The sequence below is a fragment of the Lytechinus pictus genome, chromosome 6 (assembly GCF_037042905.1).
Source record: "Lytechinus pictus isolate F3 Inbred chromosome 6, Lp3.0, whole genome shotgun sequence".
Taxonomy (NCBI): Eukaryota; Metazoa; Echinodermata; class Echinoidea; order Temnopleuroida; family Toxopneustidae; genus Lytechinus; species Lytechinus pictus.
This window is the reverse complement of record NC_087250.1, coordinates 9,928,638-9,949,245: the sequence shown is the minus strand read 5'-3', so window position 1 is coordinate 9,949,245 and position 20,608 is coordinate 9,928,638.

Genomic DNA, 20,608 nt, shown 5'->3' with positions numbered 1-20,608 from the left:
TACCTCCTGTGAAATGTCCAGTTTTTTAACAAGGTTGTCATATACGCGGCATTTCGCAAAATGTCACATTTTACGATTTGAGGTAGGAAATTAACAACCTTTATGCACATTCCGAAATGAAATATATTGCTGAAGATTTCTTCAAATTTTCTTCAGATTAAAAAGTGCAAACGCCCTGATCAAGCAAACGCTCAAGCTGTTCTGACGGAGCTTGGCAAAACCGTAGCAAGTGCTTACTGGCACAAGCGAAATGTTTGCTTTATGCATACGCTTTTTAGCAATAGCTCAATCGTCAAACAAATCCTAGCAAGCAGTTAGCGACTGTTTGAACTTACTAGCATAAGTATTTGCTTGCTGATTTTTATTAAGAGCCCCTCCCCCCAATCTGTAAACCACTGAACAAGTGTAATTCTATGTGTAATGTATGTGGGTGAGTGAGGGTAGGTGGTATGAACGCAAACTGTGATGACTTGCGTACAGTATACACACTAAGAAATAAAGGTTCAAAATTGAACCCCGAAAGGTTGATGCAAAATCAGCAGCCTGTGGGTTCAAAAATTGAACCCCTGATTTGGGGTTCAAAAATTGAACCCTACGGTTGGGGTTCATTTTTGCACCCTGCGGGTTCAAAACTGCACCCCTAAATTATAAATAGAACCCCTAGGGGTGCAGTTTTGAACACGCTGGGTGCAAAAATGAACCCCAACCGCAGGGTTCAATTTTTGAACACCAAATCAGGGGTTCAATTTTTGAACCCATAGGGTGCTGCTTTTGCATCAACCTTTCGGGGTTCAATTTTGAACCTTTATTTCTTAGTGTGTACAGGTAAAGATTGAAATAGGTTTGATATGTACTAGTCTTGTGAAAAGACTGAAGACCCACCTGTTGATTAATGTGTCAATCAAGGTCTGTTCCGGGAGACTAGAAATCAAGTGACCACAACAATGTGTACATGTAGGTACCATCGGTAATGGAGTTTATACGCAAGGACGCAATTTCGTGACGTACGACCTTAATTGAATGACTGAGGCCGAGGAAACAAATTCATGACGCGAAAAACAGTATGGGGCCATACCAACGCGAAAAGTACTCCACGTACCTTTGCAACGTACAAGTTCAAGTTTCGCTGATGTGGTTTACGGTACACCATGTGGAGTGTTTACGGTACACCAAGAAACTGATCCACAGTGTGCTGCACTCAACCCAGGTGAGGTAAATGGGTACCGGTAGGAAGTAATTCCTTAAAAAGCTGTGTGCGCTATGAACGCCTAGCTTAGCCGGGTAATATAGGAGCGCCTTGAGCACCTAACAAGGTGGATATGTGCGCGATATAAATACCCTATATTATAGAAACAGTGGATAGAAGAAATTGATAGGCGAGAAAGTGGAGATTTGAGAGTAGAGTATTCTTTCTTGAAAGTAGTCCTGAAAAGGACTGTAAATCAGGAAAGTTGATGAGTTGAGAACAGATTGAGTAGTAGAGCTGATGAGGAGATGCTGGCTTGAGTCGGCGAGTAGAGATGATGAGTAGTAGGGAGACTCGACGTTTCGGACAGGTTGACTGTCATCTCTACTCGCCGACTCAAGCCAGCATCTCCTCATCAGCTCTACTACTCAAGCTGTTCTCAACTCATCAACTTTCCTGGTTTACAGTCCTTTTCAGGACTACTTTCAAGAAAGAATACTCTACTTTTAAATCTCCACTTTCTCGCCAATCCATTTCTTCTCTTCTTCTATCCACTATTTCTATAACACTCCACATGGTGTACCGTAAACCACATCAGCGATTGTACATGCCACCATGCAAACCTTCAAACAACATCTAAGTTCAAGTTTATTTCACTTCTGTAAAACATTATACCGTGTGTCCCACAAAAAACGAAACCGAGATTAAGCGATGATTTATCATAACTTAATCACAAATACAATAAACAAATGACCTACCAATGTAAAGCTTATAATCTCCTCTTTCATCTGATATTACTTAGATTATTCCTCATTCACGCATGATTGAGCAAAAACAATTCGAAGAAAGGATGCCAAAAACTCATTTGGCGGGGGTATCTCAATTTCAAAAAGAAAATCACATGCCAAAAAAGTTCAATATCCCCTTTTTTTATTTGATACCTTAATCACAAAAAATGGTCAAGAAGTAAAAAAGTCATGTTCCCTCGAAACAATGCTTGTACGTCCATAATTTCATTAAATAAATGTGTTTTCACCGGTTTCACACAGAAGCTATCGCTTGGTTAACAAAAGACTTAATACATGGCTGATCGTCAACAAAACTGAGTGTCGAGTGAGTGTGAACGCTAGCCTGTAAAACCTCTTCATTTTATGAAATTATTGAAATTCAAGCCTTATTTCAAATAACCAGAACTTTGTTATTTCTCGACCATTTTCTGTAATTGAGGTATCAAATTAAAGAGCAGATATTGAACTGTTTAAAAATGTGGTTTTCTTTTTGAAACCCAGATACAGCCCGCCAAATGACTTTTTAGTTTCCCGTCTTCAAATTGTTTTTGGTCACTCATGCATGAATGAGAAATAATCTAAGTAATTTCAAATGAAAGAAGAGATTTTAAGCTTTACAATGGTAGGTCATTTGTCTATTGTATTTGTGATTAAGATATAGATAATCGATAAATCTCGGTTTCGTTTATTGTGGGACGCACTGTACATGTCATCAATGAAGTAAAAATGAGTTACTCACAGCACACGCACACACAGTAAGGAAAAAAGATGAACCTTGTGTGCGCGCTCGACCTTATGGGATAATTTTGATTGGTTTTGTGCCCCGATGCATAAAGTTACCATTATTGTAACTTTGCCATCCAAAGGTACATGTATCTACCATGGTAACGCTGCTCAACGTCCAATCAAAATTTAGGATTCCATACAAGTTACCATTGCATGGCAAAGTTAGCATAATGGCACCGTTTATGCAACGGAGCCCGGGTGGTCTCAAAAGAGCGCTTGGAAGCTTTATCTGTCGAAACATGGACAATACTACATGATCGAAAGAAGGAATTTAGGAAAATTGAGAGAGTCACTAAACAGGCAAAAAAGATAACCTGCCAAACCCACATTTTAATTGATGCCTGAAACACTAAAATCACCCACTCTACCACAGTTATGTTTTAATGCGTTCAAGTTAACGAATTCGGTCAATGAACTGTCTCACTAAACGTTTCTTAATGTTATTCGTTCATCTGTCTATCCATACTTACACTAATATCACCACCTGAATTTCATTTTCTTCTCTTTTGTACCAGGCAATCTTTTTTACTTAATTTCACATTTTTATTGGGAAACCATCATCATGGAGACGTTCTCTTCTACTTGTCACTTTCTTACGACATTCGTCATGTTATTTACATTATGCGTGTGGAAAGAATTTCCAAGTGGACAGTAAAATACAATTAAATTGATATCGATGATAGGTACGGACTGCAAAATCTCCTTAGTCGTTTTGCAGTAGGAGCTTCCAAGTCGTGGAATGCTATCACTCTTACAATAAGAAATGCTTCATGTATTCTTGACTTCAAGTCTTCCCTCACAACAAGCAAACTTTTTTCCTCAATATTTTTTTTTTCGAACAACCGACAGTGTTTGTTATTGTAAATGCGATTGTTCTTTTTCATATTTTGTACGCGCTGTCTGGTACTTGTTTTTATCGCCTCTGAATATCAATAATTATTAATTTTCATAAATAATTGTTGGTTAAGGTTGTGATACAACATAGTGCAAGACACGAACAACGTGCTGTAACCATAGCATCGGAAATGCAATATTACAGTTCTTCAAAAATGTTTATTGATATGGACTTTAAAAATACTATAAATCATTGTTATGTTTTATCATTTAAAACAAAAGAGTTTCATATTTTCATTAGGCACATTTTGTTATCTTCCAATATTTATTGAATATATGAATCAACATAAACAGTTACAGTTGTCAAAATATTATTCATTTATTGAATACGTACGAGGTGTTGTGATGGAAGACACGTTGTTATTTAAGTATAGTCTGTTTGAGATCGTTGAAGCCAACAATAAAATATGCCATCGCTTCGGCTGCTTATTACATACTCAACTTCCATCGACGGGGACGGATCCAAACGGTAATTTTCTACTTTCAACCTACGTAGAACTTATTGGACGGTATTCCGAAGTAGGGTGTAAGTTATACCATAGTCTAAGTCAGTGTTAAAACTATGAGAGGCCACAAATTAAATGGCTTGGTTTTAATTGCACGCTCCTTATGTTTAATGAGCCAGCCTCCAGCCTGGATGGCAAGAAAAAATATATACGGTTGTACGGTATTCCGAAGTAGGGTGTAAGTTATAGTATAGTCTAAGCCAGTGTTAAAACTACGAGAGGCCACAAATTAAAAATGGCTTGGTTTTAATTGCGCGCTCCTTATGTTTAATGAGCCAGCCTGCAGCCTGGATGGCAAGAAAACATATATAAGTTACTATTTTCACACAGTTTTTATATTCTAAGTTACTAGACTGCCAAATACTCTTTTCCCAGAGACTTGTGCCACGACTGGCTTTTCATAGTTAAACCACAACTTTAGATAAGAGTTTAGATGAAACCTAAGTTCAGAATACGGGCCACACTGTTTAACACTGATACCTCGGTCACATTTGCTCTACGGCGGCCGTACGGCGAATCGAAAACGACCGTATTAACATTTTTGTACCAGCTACATATAGGTGGTTTAGAAAAAAATGAATAAAACGGCTGTTTTCGACTCGCCGTATGGCTGCCGTAGAGCAAATGTGACCGAGGTATAAATTATTTCTGTTGTAGATAGGAAAAGTTCCTGGGGCAAATGGATGTTCGTCCTATTATTTTTTTCTTAAAGTAAATTCCATGCATAAGCATGGTCAGTTTTAGAGCAAGGCTCTTTGTCATGTGAAGCCCTGGTCACACATCCTTGAATCACAGCAGTCAAAATAACTAGATCGGTAGTCAGCTGGGTGCAACTGACAATGTGTAGTCACATTTCTGACGTATATTCTAGTCAGAAATAACTCTGTTCTAGTAAAATACAATTAGAATATACATGACTAGAATGACAGTTTGCACTCAGCTGACCCGATTAACTATTCATTTCGACTGTTTTGTTTTGAGAGTGCTTCCGGTCATCATTTGAATTCGGTATCTCGGATATGCTCACTAAAAGGTATGGCGCTGTTGGACGGTATTGTTACTGCTCTACTCGCCCCTTACCTCTTACAAAGATCATTGTCGTACATGTTATTTGCATGCAGCTGTCAATCACCAGTGATGTGCACGTATCCATGCACATTACTGCGATGCGTTGATCTGCTTACGTCACTGCAGTAGGAGGCGGGGCCAACCTGCCAATATCTTTGAACAGAAGCTGAAGCATATGCAAATTGAAAGTCGTCATGCAGTTCGTGCATGCAGAACGTGGCATCTGCGTAGGCGTCGTATTGCACTGGTGCCAATGAGTAGCTGGCGCCGCAAGTTGAGCGTAGTTTGTCCAACGCCCTCATGAATTCCAGGAACGTACACCTTTAAAACTATTATTCACGTTGGAATCTTGACAATCGTTGCGCAAATGCTATCTTCGTGCCACTACTGTAGTGTGTTGGTTTGCGACGACACACAATTTGCGCGCATTGAATGCATGCGTATTCTTGACTTAGGGGATTCTGCCTGATAAGTATGAATGTTTTAAGGTCTGTACTAATTTCGGGAGGCTTGCGGGTACAACAGGAAATAAGGCAGAGGTAACGGACATTATCTTTACCATTTTTACCATCATGTCCATCATGAGCGTCAGTCAGAGGACAGTCATCTTTTTTTTGGGTGGTAAGCATTGTTCCCCCTATGAACAAAGGATTATTCTCTGCGTTGACGCACATAACGTCCTTGGAAAACATTCGAAAAACATTCGTAAACTAAGTGACATAGCAAAGGTGACAAGTTGCAGCCCTGGTGGGAAACGACCGTGGTGTAGTTTTGTTTGTGTGTGTGTTATGATTATGATGGTAACATAAATACGCCCTGCTAAGTTGAGGAAAAGAGATAACATCGGACCACACATCACCTGCTATGATTTGTTCTGCTCTTTATGTGGGGGTGTCGTGGTCTAGTACTTTATGACTCTCATCTTTTAATCTGAGGGACGTGGGTTCGATTCCTAGCCATGGTCTACTTTACTTCAAGAAATTTACCCACATTGTGCTGCACTCAACCCAGGAGAGATGAATGGGTAACCTGTAGGAAGAAATTCCTTGAATGCTTCAGCTTCAGCCCGTATCAGGGCCCTGCAGGAGCTCAAATTGGTTTCAAGAAATTTGAAAAAAGAAAACATTAAAAAGGGGGTTTTACTACAAAATGAAGGTCATTTTGGTTAAATTCCCCCCCCCCCAATTTATGCCAGAATACCTGGGGGTGCTGCCAATGGTGATTAATACACTCAGCACCCCGCTTCCAAGGGCCATGGCAGCAAATTTAAAGCCGGGGTAATTATTGTGGCGCTATGTATCATCAGACAAAGATCGCTTGAAAATCCAGATTTTGCTGTTATCATCATTGTTATTATCATTATTGTTATTATTTTAATTATTATTGTTATTATTATTTTTATTATGATACTTGGCCTCGGAAGAACACAGTTTGAAACTAAATGGTCATACTGATTAGAAAAAAACTCAAATCCATTACCGTTATAATATATAATTACAACTGCCCATATGTGCAAATACTAACGGATAAGTTATATAATAATAATAATAATTATCATTCATGTAATAACTTGTCTGCGTGAATGACATAAATCATAAATGCTATGTTAATGCGTAAAAAGCAAATCAATACACAAACTTGTCCATATTTACGCATCTTTTGTTTCCAGTAAATATACTCAGCGTTGAAGAAGATGACGAGAGGTTTTGTAAGAAGATATCTAATGCTAACAAGCTTTTTGCTTTTGAGTAAGTATTTACTTACGTTTATGTCACACGGATTCCGTAATACTTATAACCCAATAGTATATTTTGTGGTATTTTCCATTTATCTTAGCTTATTATGCACGAACGCTCTGTGTTGATAACCCTCTTAATCATTGCATACTTCTCTAACATCATAAACCTCCCTTGAAGCTTAGTCCCATGGATGCTTCAAAAAAGAATCGATGATCAATAATCAATTTTGTTTTGTACTCGGCGTACCAGTGTTTTCTTTTACGCTTCCGTTTATACGTGATATCCTATAACACTCCCCAAATTGGCTCTCCTGCTGGAATCCGGACAACTTCCATCCAGTTTCAGGCGCTGGTTTGATCACAGCTCAAGCAAGGTTAATATAGATCACGACAAATTTGGCGACAAAATTCGCGAAAAAGAAAGGTGATTTTGGTCACATTTCTGCTACTTAGTATACCTACCATATGTTCAGAGGGTGGTGCTTATTGTGAATAACACACGTAACAGCCACCCCCCCCCCTTCTCCCCAGTATACCCCCGCTTCCCAGGGCCAAGCCACATATTTTTTTTTGCTCACCGAAGACGGTAGGGATGGGACTGACTTGGAATCTTGTCTGATTTTGTTTTTCAGTCTTAAAGTTTGGCATGCCATTAAACGTAAGGTGCGGAGCAGGCTCACTGCAAACGGTGGACATCGCTGCCCTGGAACCCAAGTTAATAGTCAGAGATGACCCCAACTGGCCAGGGATAAAGAGAATCGTTTCAAATCGATTCATCTTCATCTTCAAACTCCCAGGTATGTTGTCAAAGCCTCTTTTAAGACTGTAATTTTTATATCTGCAGCGAGTTTTCGCTCCACGAAGTACAGAGGGTCCAGAAGCAGGGAAAGTATATCATATAAATATATCAGCCTTGAGTAATTATTTTTCCGAAGTTGGACTGGCATTACTAATTTTGCCAGTGCAACCGAGAATGAATAATTGCCTCTTTACTTTCAAAATGAAGGCCTGGTACATTTGTTTTATATCGTACATTTATTAAGTTAGAACAATACGTCTTGATAATCTCGTTCTTGCACATCTAGTTCATCCTTTTTTTAAATCTGAACTGAAATACAGATATTGTGCGCATTTGTGCCTACGCCAAAGATTTGCCCGGTAGAATTGCCTCGCTGACCGATGCACCCGAGAGATTGCATGATCTGTGTCAGTATTATGTGATGTCAATGATGGTATAGTGCACTATTCCGTTATCGACATCACGGAATAGTCAATTTTCTTCGATGGTCATTTCATTTTCAACATCATCGCAAAATAGTGAAAATATGTTTGGTCACATGATGCTATTCAGACCAATTAGCATACAAAATTTAATTTATGTAGGATAAAATATCAAGTATCCTTCATGACATAGAGCAAGAATTCTTTGTCAAAAATTGGTGGCTCATAATGATTCGATGAAATTTGCTCCGGTGGGCAATTGCTCCGCTGTGAATTCCACATGGGCGATTCCATGCGTTTCGTACAGGACATTTTGACAACAATTTCTAGTTTCCCAGCCGAATGCTTGAGCAATAAAATATTCTTTGTTGTCAATGATAAAGCTATCGTGGATAGTCATGTGAAAAATTAATAACCAACACACACAAAAAATAGATTCTGGGTAAATTAGAGGTGAAAAGTGTCGTAAGGGACGCAGAAATGTCCCGTACGGCACGCAACATTTCAAGCTCTAATTCAACTATGGACAACATATTTTGTTTGTTGTCAGTTTTTTGCATGTCTACCCAGTAGTCCTTCAATATTACCACAAAGCAAATTGAAGTTCTTCGTTCGTCTGGACAGCAGGTTGACAAATGTTGAGAAATTGGCAGATTTTTCGAGCATGGAATCGCCCACATACTAATGGAACTACCAATTTTACGTCATGGAATAAAAAAAAAAACATTGTCTAGTTTGTACTTCACCAAGGGTGTGGATTGTATCGAGCCTGGGTGAATCCAAGATTTTCTAAGGGGGAGGGGAGGCACTTATTTATAGGAAAATGTTGAAAAAAAAGAACTCCCTACCAATTCGAGGTTATTTGATGTAGAAAAAAAATGACATGCAAAAAAAGGGCTTCCATATCAAAGATATGTCATTTTGTTCCATGGACAATTTGACAAGCCAAAAAAATAAATAGAATAAAAAAAGAAGTCCTCACGTCTATTAATGACAAAAATAAAATACTGGTGCCTCCTAAAAGGGGGTGGCACGGGCCGAATGTGCTCCCCTGGATCCGCCCGTCGAGTGTTTTGAGAGTAAAATGACAGGTGTTGAATACAATTGTTCCTCTGACGATAAAAATGGCAATATCTCTTTTATTTCCCAAACCATCTGTCTTTTTATGTCTCCCCGTTTCTGCCTCTGTCTCTTTTCTCCGTTTCTATATGCCCTGCTCACTCACTTTCCCATCTATTTTAATTTGCCGTGTCACGTCAAATTCTCGATCTCAGACTGTTTACCCAACCCATGTCTTAATGGAGGTACATGCACGGAAACACTGGAAGGTTTCACCTGCTCCTGTTCAACCAGGTTTCAAGGACCAACATGTGCAGTCGGTATGTATACAAATAAGCAAAATGTGGGCAATATAACCAATAGTAGGTTTCGAAATAAAGAAAGTGAGTTTGAGAGAAGTAAGGGAAGAAGATGACATAGACTGAAAAAACCCTTCTCTTTGCGCTCCCATTCGCTACCGTGTCGATGTTGAAACCTGTAAAGCTTTGATTGTCAAAATAAGTGTCCTATTTATTATGTTTAAGAGGTAGCCTTAGATCTGTCTGGACTGAACTTTCATAAAGGGCGCCTGTCTTGGTTAAAAAGATTATGTACATTTACTAATAGTCAATCTGGAAAACAAAGCGAAAAGACACCGATACATGTTCTGCAATACAGGGAACTTTCGATGAAGACTAAAGAGCAAATGAAAAGGATTGATAAGTCATTTAGACAGATGTAACGACCCCAATGGTGGCTCTGTTATTGGTCAAATTTAATACGGTACGTTGCTACATGGATTTGATTTTCCAATCATGGAAAAATGAGGAAGCTACTCGACCCGACCACAATGACCATAACTAGTAAACTTAACCATGCTTTTGTATCTTTCCACCTTGATTACTGCAATTCTGCTCGTTTCGGTTTCCCACTCTCACATTAACACCCACTCCAAAGAATGAAAAATACTGCTGCAAGGCTTGTTACTCTTTCAAGAAAATCTGAACATATCACACATATTCTGAAATCATTTTATTGGCTTCCAATACGCCAGCGCATCGTTGTCAAAGTTCTTCTTTTGACGTATTAAATAATCAATGGCCTAGCTCCTGAATATCTCTCTAACCTCATCTCTCTCCGCCCTTCTAGCTCACTCATACCACTTTGTTCTTCAGAAACCTTGCAGCTAACTTTAGGACCACGTACAAATACCAGTTATGGTGATCGAGCCTTCTCCGTTTTTGTTCTAATCCAGTGGAATTAATTACAATCACGTATCCATAATGCCAACTCCCTTGAGACCTTGCTAAAGACCCACCTTTTTAATGTCTAGATATCAGTTGTGGGTAGGTCTATATGGAGGTGTGTATCTTAGTTGCGTTTCGTTTGTTTCTTTAAATTTTTTGTTTTGAAATCATTAAGATCACTTTTTATTTTCCCCGGTAATTCAAAAGAAAGCTGAAAACTGAACGCTTAGAAACATCTGTATTAAGCGCCCTATAAAAGTGTTATATCATTATTATCACTATTATTCTTGTGATGGTAAACATGTTAAGTAAGCTCATTTGTCCTTTATTCTTAACTTTGGATTTAAATTAAACTCAAGTAAATGAAGTAAGTGGAGTATAAGAAACATATGTGCAGCATGGATTTAATATTTTGTGTTATTTCCTCACCATCATCACCCTCATTATCGAACCGACATATGAATCAATGGAGTAGTTCTGTTTCCGTCCCCTCAATTTTTCTGAAGCTTGGTCTAGAATTCCATGTAGTAAATTGTTGCACGTTGTATCGGCGGATCGTTTTTTCCTATAACACAAACCGATATGAAAATAGGCGTCAAATGACAATGAAAAGCTGGGAGGTCTTTGTCGAATATTGGTGAACCAAATCAGCAGTTTCGTCCTAACGCTGCGGTCCCATTTCCCCTACGGCGAGTAGAAAACACCCGTTTTTATTTTTCAACTTGTTTTTGAGAATTTTGTAAATTGAATTGTACGGACTTGCTGAGAAACAGCCTTGTCGGCTGAGAGCAAGTATTTTTTTAACCGTATTGAAATAAATATATAAAAAAAAACACGAAAATTGCAAATATATCGTTCGTCCAGAGTCCCGGACGAAACTTCTGTTATGATTCACCAATTTTCGGCAAATACCTCTTTGTTACCCCTTGTCACGAAAACCTTTTTGTAATACATTCCTATGTTCTAAAAAAAAACATTCTGCGTCGCGGTACGAAACTCTATTGCTTCTAAATAGGGAGTTTAGTACCGCGACGCAGAATGCTTTCAAGAACATATGAATGTGTCAGCGGGGTGATGGGGTTTTCCTAGGGGGTGCTGCGTGTATTATTCCCCATATGCAGCACCCCCGAAACGCTATACCAAAGATACTACAAGGGGAAGATCGGACAGTACTTAGACCGCGTAATGAAACGCTCGGGAAGAGCGCCCTACAGCGTTGAGTAAGTAACGACCCTTTTTTACCTTTGCGTATCGCGAGATGGTTGTGTACAAAACATATAAGAGATACGGTGAAGGGCTGAATGAATAGACGATTTTACATTTTAAAATGTTTTCATTCAATTTTTTCTCCTTAAATTTGAGATGAATATATTTCAGAGGTTTCTTAGTAATAAAACGTGGAATTATTCCCATGCGCCACCCTTGAGCCCTCTCCAAACCCCTCCAAAATCTCCTCTCTAATTTTCCCCATAGGTTTTATACACAGTCACGTGCAGATATGCGAAGGTTTACTTACTCAACGCTTTTGGGCGCCCTTCCCATAAGCATTTATCGATCGTTTCAAAATATCGTCGAAGTGTCCGATCTTCCCCTTGTAGTATCTTTGGCTATACCTGCGATTGCCGTTACACTGCATTGTGAATACAAAGGGTGAATGCATTCCCGATGTGCATCAGAGCTACATGAGCTATGCAGTATGATTTTAATAGTAGACATATTACTCAAACCCCTCCGAATTCCAACTATTTTAATTAATAATAGGCACCATCTCTGCTTTTCTTTGTTGTACATTGTGGAGCGTTGTGGCCCAGTGGATAAGTCTTCTGACTTTAAAACAGAGGGTCGTGGGTTCGAATCCCAGCCTTCAGCAATAAATGTATCCACATTGTTTTAAACTCAACATAGATGAGGTGAATGGGTACCCGGCAGGATTAATTCTTTGAATGCATGAGCGCTGGAAGTCAGCTCGAGCTAAAGCCGGGGTAATATTAATAATAACGCGCCTCGGAATATAATATTTCTAGATAGATGGAGTCATATAAATGCCTATTATTATCATTACCTGCAGATCTTTGCCCGTATTCATCATGGAAACTCTTTGAAAGAAGTTGCTACCAACACTTTTACGAGTTAGCCAGCTTTACAAGCGCCATGTATACCTGTCGTAATTTCACCAGTGGACAGTCATGTCGTGGGGATCTGGTTTCTATCCATAGTGAAGAGGAACTAAATTTCACAACTACATTGCGAAAGCTAGTGAGTATTTTCAGGTCACTAACCGTCCTTTCTCACGGTAAAAAAATCTTAATTTGAACGACGATTCCAGTAAAAAAAAAAGGCTAGTGACGATTTTTTTTGCACGTGTGGAACCAAACTAGAATCACGAACGCTAATCACATTCACGAATTCAAATTCTATTCCGGAGGTGAATTCTAGTTAGGTTTCATTCAAATTACGATACGAATTTTCCGTGTGAAAGGTCCGATGATTCTAAAGACGAATTGCAATCATCATTGCAATGCTGATTCAAGATTTACGTGTGAAAAGGCCCTAACTTAAATGTATGGTAAGCAGCAATTGTTTTGTTTAGCCTTTTGAATCATTAGACCTATCCGGGGCGATCTCTCATAGACATCAGGCTTTTCATAAAAATCAAAGCAAATGTGGTTATACATTCAAACCCTCTTTTTGCTACGGGCCCAGATTTCATCGAAAAAATTTAAGCCTACTTTGGTTTTTTATCTGTCATTTCCCTACAGCTTGGTGATAATGGATACTGGATCGGGCTTCACCGACCCAGCTTACCTGGTCCCTTTGTTTGGACAGATGGTACACCGTTCAACTACAACAAATGGCTTGCTGGATATGGACTGTGGGACTTGTCCGATGCATATTACACAATGTACGGGGGAATACCTTCGGGATGGCAAGCCACAACCTGTTCTTTTAGATATCCCTTTGTCTGCAAGGTCCCTGTTTCATGTGGCTAATAGGGACTTTTCGCATTTACTACGGGGAAACTCTCTACAACGCACTGATTCCTTTGGAAATGCAATTAAAATCACAATGGAGAGCTGAGTAGCTTTTGTCGAAAGATGGTGGACTGGTACAGCAGATCATCCGACGATTTGAACCGGGCGAACGATTGCAAATATGTCGTTGTCCAGAGTCAAGATATTCCGATACTGTCCCGGTCCACCAACATTCGATACTGTCCCGGTCCACCAACTTTCGGAAAAAGCCTCTCTGCTCTCAATTGTTGTTTGACTTAAATTTCAAAGGGATTGGTGCGTTGTAGAGAGTTTCCCCGTAATAATTGCGAAAAGTCCGAAATGCTATTCATCCGGGGAAAGACTAAAATGGCTTCAATTCGGTACCGACGCGATTGACATAGCTATGATATCATGGGGCTTATTTAGTCAGTACGCCTCATGAATATTCATGGACACGAAACGTAAGGGGATAATGTTATTTTCAACAAATCACTCAGCTCGACTCAGTAGTTTAATGAGCCAAAGGAATTTAGGTGCCAAATATGGTGTACCGGGAAAAATCAAAAGAATGTTGAGAGCGAGCGAAGAGACGAAAAAAACTTTCGATATTTTTTGTTACAAAAATCCAATATGTGACATGGTTTGTCTAAATCAGACAGAAGTCGCTCGATACCGAATTGAGAAAATGGGTAAAATGCAAAAAATCTTCAAAAATGTCGAAATTTTTTTTTTTACATTTTAGGGATGTTTAATGTTTCAAGTATACTCTGTCAAAAAATCAATCGAAAATGATAACGGGAAATTGTCGAAAAAGCCGTTTTTCTGCGAGTGTTTTTTTCTGTCAGTTCGAACTTTTCTGACACTCCGCTCGTTCATCAAGCTCAAATCTTCGCGCTGTACTAAGCTCCGCCCCTAGCAACGTACGCCATTTTTTATTGGCTATTCATAGTACTCGCACGCAGCCGGTGCATGAAGGGGATTATTTAGCTGAAATCGATGAGCTGGAGTTAAGAATTCGCATCCCGTTAGTAAATCTTTCTTAATTAAAGGTAAATGCTAGTTTTGGTAACGATATCAAAATGAGTTCGTACAGAATCCAATGAAATGACCACCAAAGTGTCTGTTTGTATAAATAAAACGCACTTGCCAAAAGATTCTGGAAGAAATTGTGTAATTGCTGAGAAATCAGCAAATAAGCACAGGATTCGGGTAGAGCGTCGGGCCCGATGCTCAAAGCAATAAGTATACACTGTCCCACGTGCGCTTATCTGTGTTGGGGAAGTTCAACCTGAACATTTTTCAGCGTAGATTTCAAGATTTCACAAAGTTCAGTTTATGTAACTGTACCAGATCTAGATCCTCGATGATATACTGACAATTAAGCCTGGTTTTACAGACTTTCTCATGAAATCAGTGTTTACTGCAACTACTGGAATTTCTCTTTAACAGGCATGCTTTTGAAAAGCGATGCTTTTGATCTATCTTTTTGAAGCGCGGGCGGGGAGGTTGTAATAGAACTGGGAAGGGCGGGGGCGTGGGCGATGAGCTTGATTATTGGGTCTCAATAACAGCCGAGGACAAAACGTATTTAAAACACGGTTTGTAAGTGAGGATTAATTTCATTGAAATTACAAAGGATATGCTGAATTGAGAAATAATCTTTTATTTAATCTTAGGCCCATTATCAGGATTTTTTCATTAAGCGTTAAACGTGAGATGGCATTTTCAAAAGAATGATTCTCAAATCCTTTAAAATATTGATCGTCAGTGAACGCGTGTTGATTTTTACAAGTTTACAAAGAGGATGCGAATTCTAAAGGCGTAGGTGTGGCGATAATGGCACTGGGCCGGGCGGGGGCGTGGGCGATGGATTATGAGCTCGAGTATAATCGCGAAATAAAAGCCAAGGTCAAAACGTATTCAAAACACGGGTTTTTTATGAGGATTAATTTCCTTAGAATTACAAAGGATACTATCAAGGAGACAATGATAACAGGTACTTTCTCTATCATAGGCCATGATCAGGATCTTTTCATTATTTAAAACGTTTTTTTTTTCGGAGATGGCATTTTCAAAAGAATTAAAGATTTTCAAATCTTTAGAAAATATTGATAGTCCGTGAACGTGTGCTAATCTATTAGTTTTAAAGAGAATAAATAAAGAAACTAAATCGAACGTCAAAGTTTGCGCTATTCAAGTGAAGCCCCTTTCACAATGGTGAATTATGTAAGAAAAAGAAAGAAATTGATGGCTTAATCCATCACCAACAATAATCATGATAATTGAAAAAATAATAACCATGGAAATAACAATGACAGTAATACAAACGATAATAACAGTAATCATAGATATAAAATAACAATGATAATGATGATAGGCCTGTAATGGTAAAAATGTTGATTATGAATGATGATTTTTTTTTAATACAATATAAAAAATATATTAGGAGCTTGATATTTTATCCGTATCTCAATATTACTGGCTATTAAAATGAAATATCTTCTAACCAATTCAAGAATAATGACTAATAAGCTTTATATTAATTTGTCATAGGCATAATAGCGTTCGTTGATGGTTGATAAAAAACATGGCATCAATACTGAATCTTGCTTATGATAGAAAATCATATTGAAAAAACAAACAATTATGTTCGAGTTAGCATCTGTGACTGACTTAAGTAGGCCTTCATGACGAAATACAAATAACACAATCATAACAAAAATAAATAAGAAACCAATCTGTCCATATTCCTATTACTACTTTTGATGGTGCAAGCATAGGCCTTTACGTAGAAAAAAGACAGATTTGATAATGAACAATGAACGCGAAATAACCAAGGACAAGACGTATTAAAAAAAACCGGTCGTATGTGAGGATTAATTAATTTCATTGAAATTATCAAGGATATGCAGAATTAAGAAAGTTTCTTTTAATCATGATTACAATATTTTCATTAGCGTTTTTAACATTTTCAAAAGAAAGATTTTCAAATCCTTAAAAGATTGATCGGCAGTGGAAGTGAGTTTTGTTAATCAATTTTAAAGAGAACGAACACTAAGAGTTAAACGTAACACGTTCTTAACAAAAATCGGGGTCTATGAGTGAGGGGATGTTAGACTTCTTGCATGATTTTAAGAAACACATCTGTGAAAATATCCTTCATGGAAGAAAAATAAAGCGGAATAAAAACAAAGACGGCGTGTGCTTCTGTGTGTTGGTTTTTACGGTGGTACAAACACAGTTCGCTTTACTCATTTTACCCCGGCATTTTACGTTTTAAACTCTTCTCATAAAGGTGATGAAAGTTCTTAAGATGCCACGAAATTGATAATAACTTCAAAAAAGAAGGAAGAGAAGAAGGAGAAGAAAAAATGAGGAGATAGCAGATTAAACTCCCGGATTAGACTCATGGTAGTATAGGGCCGATACAGGCGCTGGTATAGACTAAAAAAGGTTCAGTCCGCATTCAACATGGACGCCACGCACAATCGCAACTGAAAGCACAATGTGACAATAGACAGAGAACAATACCAGACACGGCAAAAGCCACGCAAAATGCCTCACTGTCCAATAAAATAGCTTGTATTTCTCTCTTAAAAAAACGTATAATTAATGGTTGAAACGATTACAAAAACTTATTTTCTTTGAGGAGAGATCTCAAGGATTCAGGAAAACCCAATTTTATTGTAAACCATTGACGGTTGCTAAGCACTTTCAGTCAATGAAGGGATGAGTTTCCGCGTGAAACATGTGAAAAAGGCTCCGAGAAGTCTGAAAGCGGGCGAAACTTCAGAAGCGATTTTCTCGTAAAAATACTTTTTATGAACTCTCGTACCTGGGACATTTAAAGACTATTTTCTCAGCAAATACTATGTCCCTTAGCATGTGCTATATACCAAATTAAAGCTTGAGAAATGGAAAATCATAATCTAAAAAAAAATTATATTTAAAGAAATCGAATTCTGTCTGCTTTTGACAGGACGAGTCACATATAGTGATAGATTTTGACTTAATATTCAGAAAATGATATTATACATACGTTTCACCCATCTCTTTCCTTTCTTTACATTCTATCGCTTTTTTTTGTCTTGATGGTGAAAACTTTTTTTTTTTTTGGGGGGGGGGCAAACGCCCCCAAGGTGCCCCCTGTATGCACTGGTGTGGCGCAATCAGATTACAGACGAAACCAACAATGACATTATATGTTTTCATTATTACTATGTAACATTGGTTATTGTATATAACATGTATCTTTATGACTGCCATTGCGTATGTATATATTGGCTAAGCCATTATTGTATAACAATTGTATATAATTATTATGTTATTAAGTATTGCATTGAATACGATGTACAATCCATAGTAAAAATCAAGCGTACGATTAATCAGTAACCTTTGAGTAACGGGACACAGGGCTCGAACCTTGAACCTCTGCTTCAGTTCGTAGCTTCCCCCATCATGCCCATGTTGCTTGAATTCCAGGTGTACGTAACAACGCACCGGTACATTGCCATGGAAACAGGGCGGCACTAAATTTGGGGCAGGTGCATATTAAGGTTTTGACATTGCATTGAGTCAAGATTAATACGTTCAGGGCTCCGTAACACAAAGGCTTGCAATGAATTGCATGTATGAAAGAACCGCACCGAACGCTCCCGGTCAGTATTTTAAACAGAGTGCGCGTGCAACGAAGATCTTGATTGGTCATTGGTATTTAGCGATTGAGTTCAAACCTTTGTGTTACGGAGCCCTGGTGTGGACTAAACAATGAATAAATCCCAATATAAATGATTAGTTACAAATATTATTATTGTTTTCTATTTACTTCAAAGGGAAGACATTGTGATTTTTTTGTTTACGAAGTAAGGATGCTCATCTCTAAAATTGTATCTGATTGATAGTACTTTGTATTGTGTTTTGAATGGAAATGGAATAAAGAATTGAATTGAATTTATTTTGTTTGGTCACTGTGTTAATATTCTGTGATATTGCCCATGCCCTTCCCTGCATCATTGTGTCTCTGAAATAAAATGCTTATTTTTTTGCCGTCTGCTTTCCAGAGGCATTCGGGCCAGACTCGGTAGGATTACAATATGTATACACCAAGACAAGCTCGATCTTAATAATAATAATAATGATAATAACGGTATATTTACCCAGGGTAGCCACTTCAGTTCCGAAAACTGTTCTCCCAGCAGGCCCTGCTATTATTATTACCCTGCTAATATAAGCTAGGCTACCTATTCAGGTGCACGCAGCTATTGAGGAATTACTTCCTGCCGGTACCCATTTACCTCACCTTGTTCGAGTGCAGCACACTGTGGATAAATTCCTTGCTGAAGGAAATTACGCCATGGCTGGGATTTGAACCCACGACCCTCTGTTTCAAAGTCCGGAGACTAATCCACTGGGCCACGACGCTCCACATCTTTTGCATGACGGAAAACCGCCTCAGACGATACTCAAGCAATATCTCATCAACAATACCCCTATCTCTTTATCAAGTTGTTGCGCTGCGACGAAGAACTCAGTCTTTCAAGAACATAGAACATGTACAGTATTATCGAATCCCATTCGTGACAAAGATCAACCTATAAAGTCTCTGTCGAAAATTGGTGTATCAAAACAGCAGCTTCGCCCTGGACTCATGAATATGCATTAAAAGAATGAGGTAATCGATAAAGGCCTCTTATGAGACTAATTCAGTATAAAATGAGGTGACAATGAACTCTATTACTCTATCTTGAAATCAAGTGTCAATATGTTTGCAGGAGAGTTAAATGTGTGCTAGACAAGAAAGAATAATAGTACCTAAAAGTAAATTGATAGCCTAGTAAGATGATTATTGCTAATTAACTCATGAAATATTCCTGAAATTATTCATAAAAAAATATATAATTTTTTCCAGCCAAGAGAGATCTCTATTTAGGCCATTCCGAGAAATTCTGATATGGATAATGGCTCAAACCTCAGTGAGTTTCCTCTCACCTGTGGATTTATATCCTCAACATTTGTGGCTTTCTCGCTGACGAAGTATTGTGGCCGATCAGCAATTGGTTTATCGGAGAGCTGCCGCTGGGTTGTGATTTGCCAGCCTGCTCGAATTTGACAAAGTCACTGAGCCAGCCAGTAGGTGACGTTTGTATGCAGTATTGCGAGATAATATAGTCTTGTCCTCGTGTTGCTAATCGGGACCCTGGACAGGTTTTCCCGCCTTGGTAGGGGAAGTTCTATCAAGTGTATGTACTATTGAGATTTTAAGCCCGGGCTCCCCTTGTTGTTCTCAGGAAGCAGCCTATTTAAGTTTTATCCATTTCTACGCCTTTTATATATATGTTACAATCCTTTCTGAACACTGTAAATTGATTATTTCGAATTGTGATGTTTTTACAAATATTTGGCAGTGAACAATTGTCGATTGTAATCGTATGGAGAATTGGTTTGTAAATTTCATGGAGTGTTTCACCCTTAGAATATATCACGGAATACTGCAACCAAACATTTGCTTAGTTTTTTTTTGTTTTCGAGGTGTGAAAGTATTTTTTTTTAACATTTATATGCAAGGCTTTGCACGCTGTCATGAGGCCAAAAATTTACATACACCCATGAAACTCAAAGAAAAGTTGACACTTGCCAAACATCATAAGATTATACTGTATCTTATAAAATATTTGTGCTATCATGACGAATTTGATATCAAACAAATGAGTATATCATGCCCCTTTATCACTATGCTTTTTCATCGAGAGCTGAACAATATTTATGTGTCATTTTTCCCCAAACATCTTCATATTTTAGACAAATAAAAACTTGACACAACATTTCATATTTTTGTTACTTTCTTTTCAACACAAACATAGGTTTTCAGTAGTGACATATCATGATAGAAAATGTAATATAAATCATAGATTTGATATTTATATATTTCTATTAAACGATGTTTGAAAGTATAATAACAGACAGTAGAATACATTTGGCACAAATATAACTTTTTTTTCTTCAAAGAAAATTCCACCTGAAATATACTTTCATCCCAACGGCATCGCAATAAATCGCCATCTATCCAGAAATATTCTATTCCGAGGCGCGTTGTTATTATTATTATTACCCCGTCTTTAGCTCGAGCTGCCTTTCAGCGCTCGT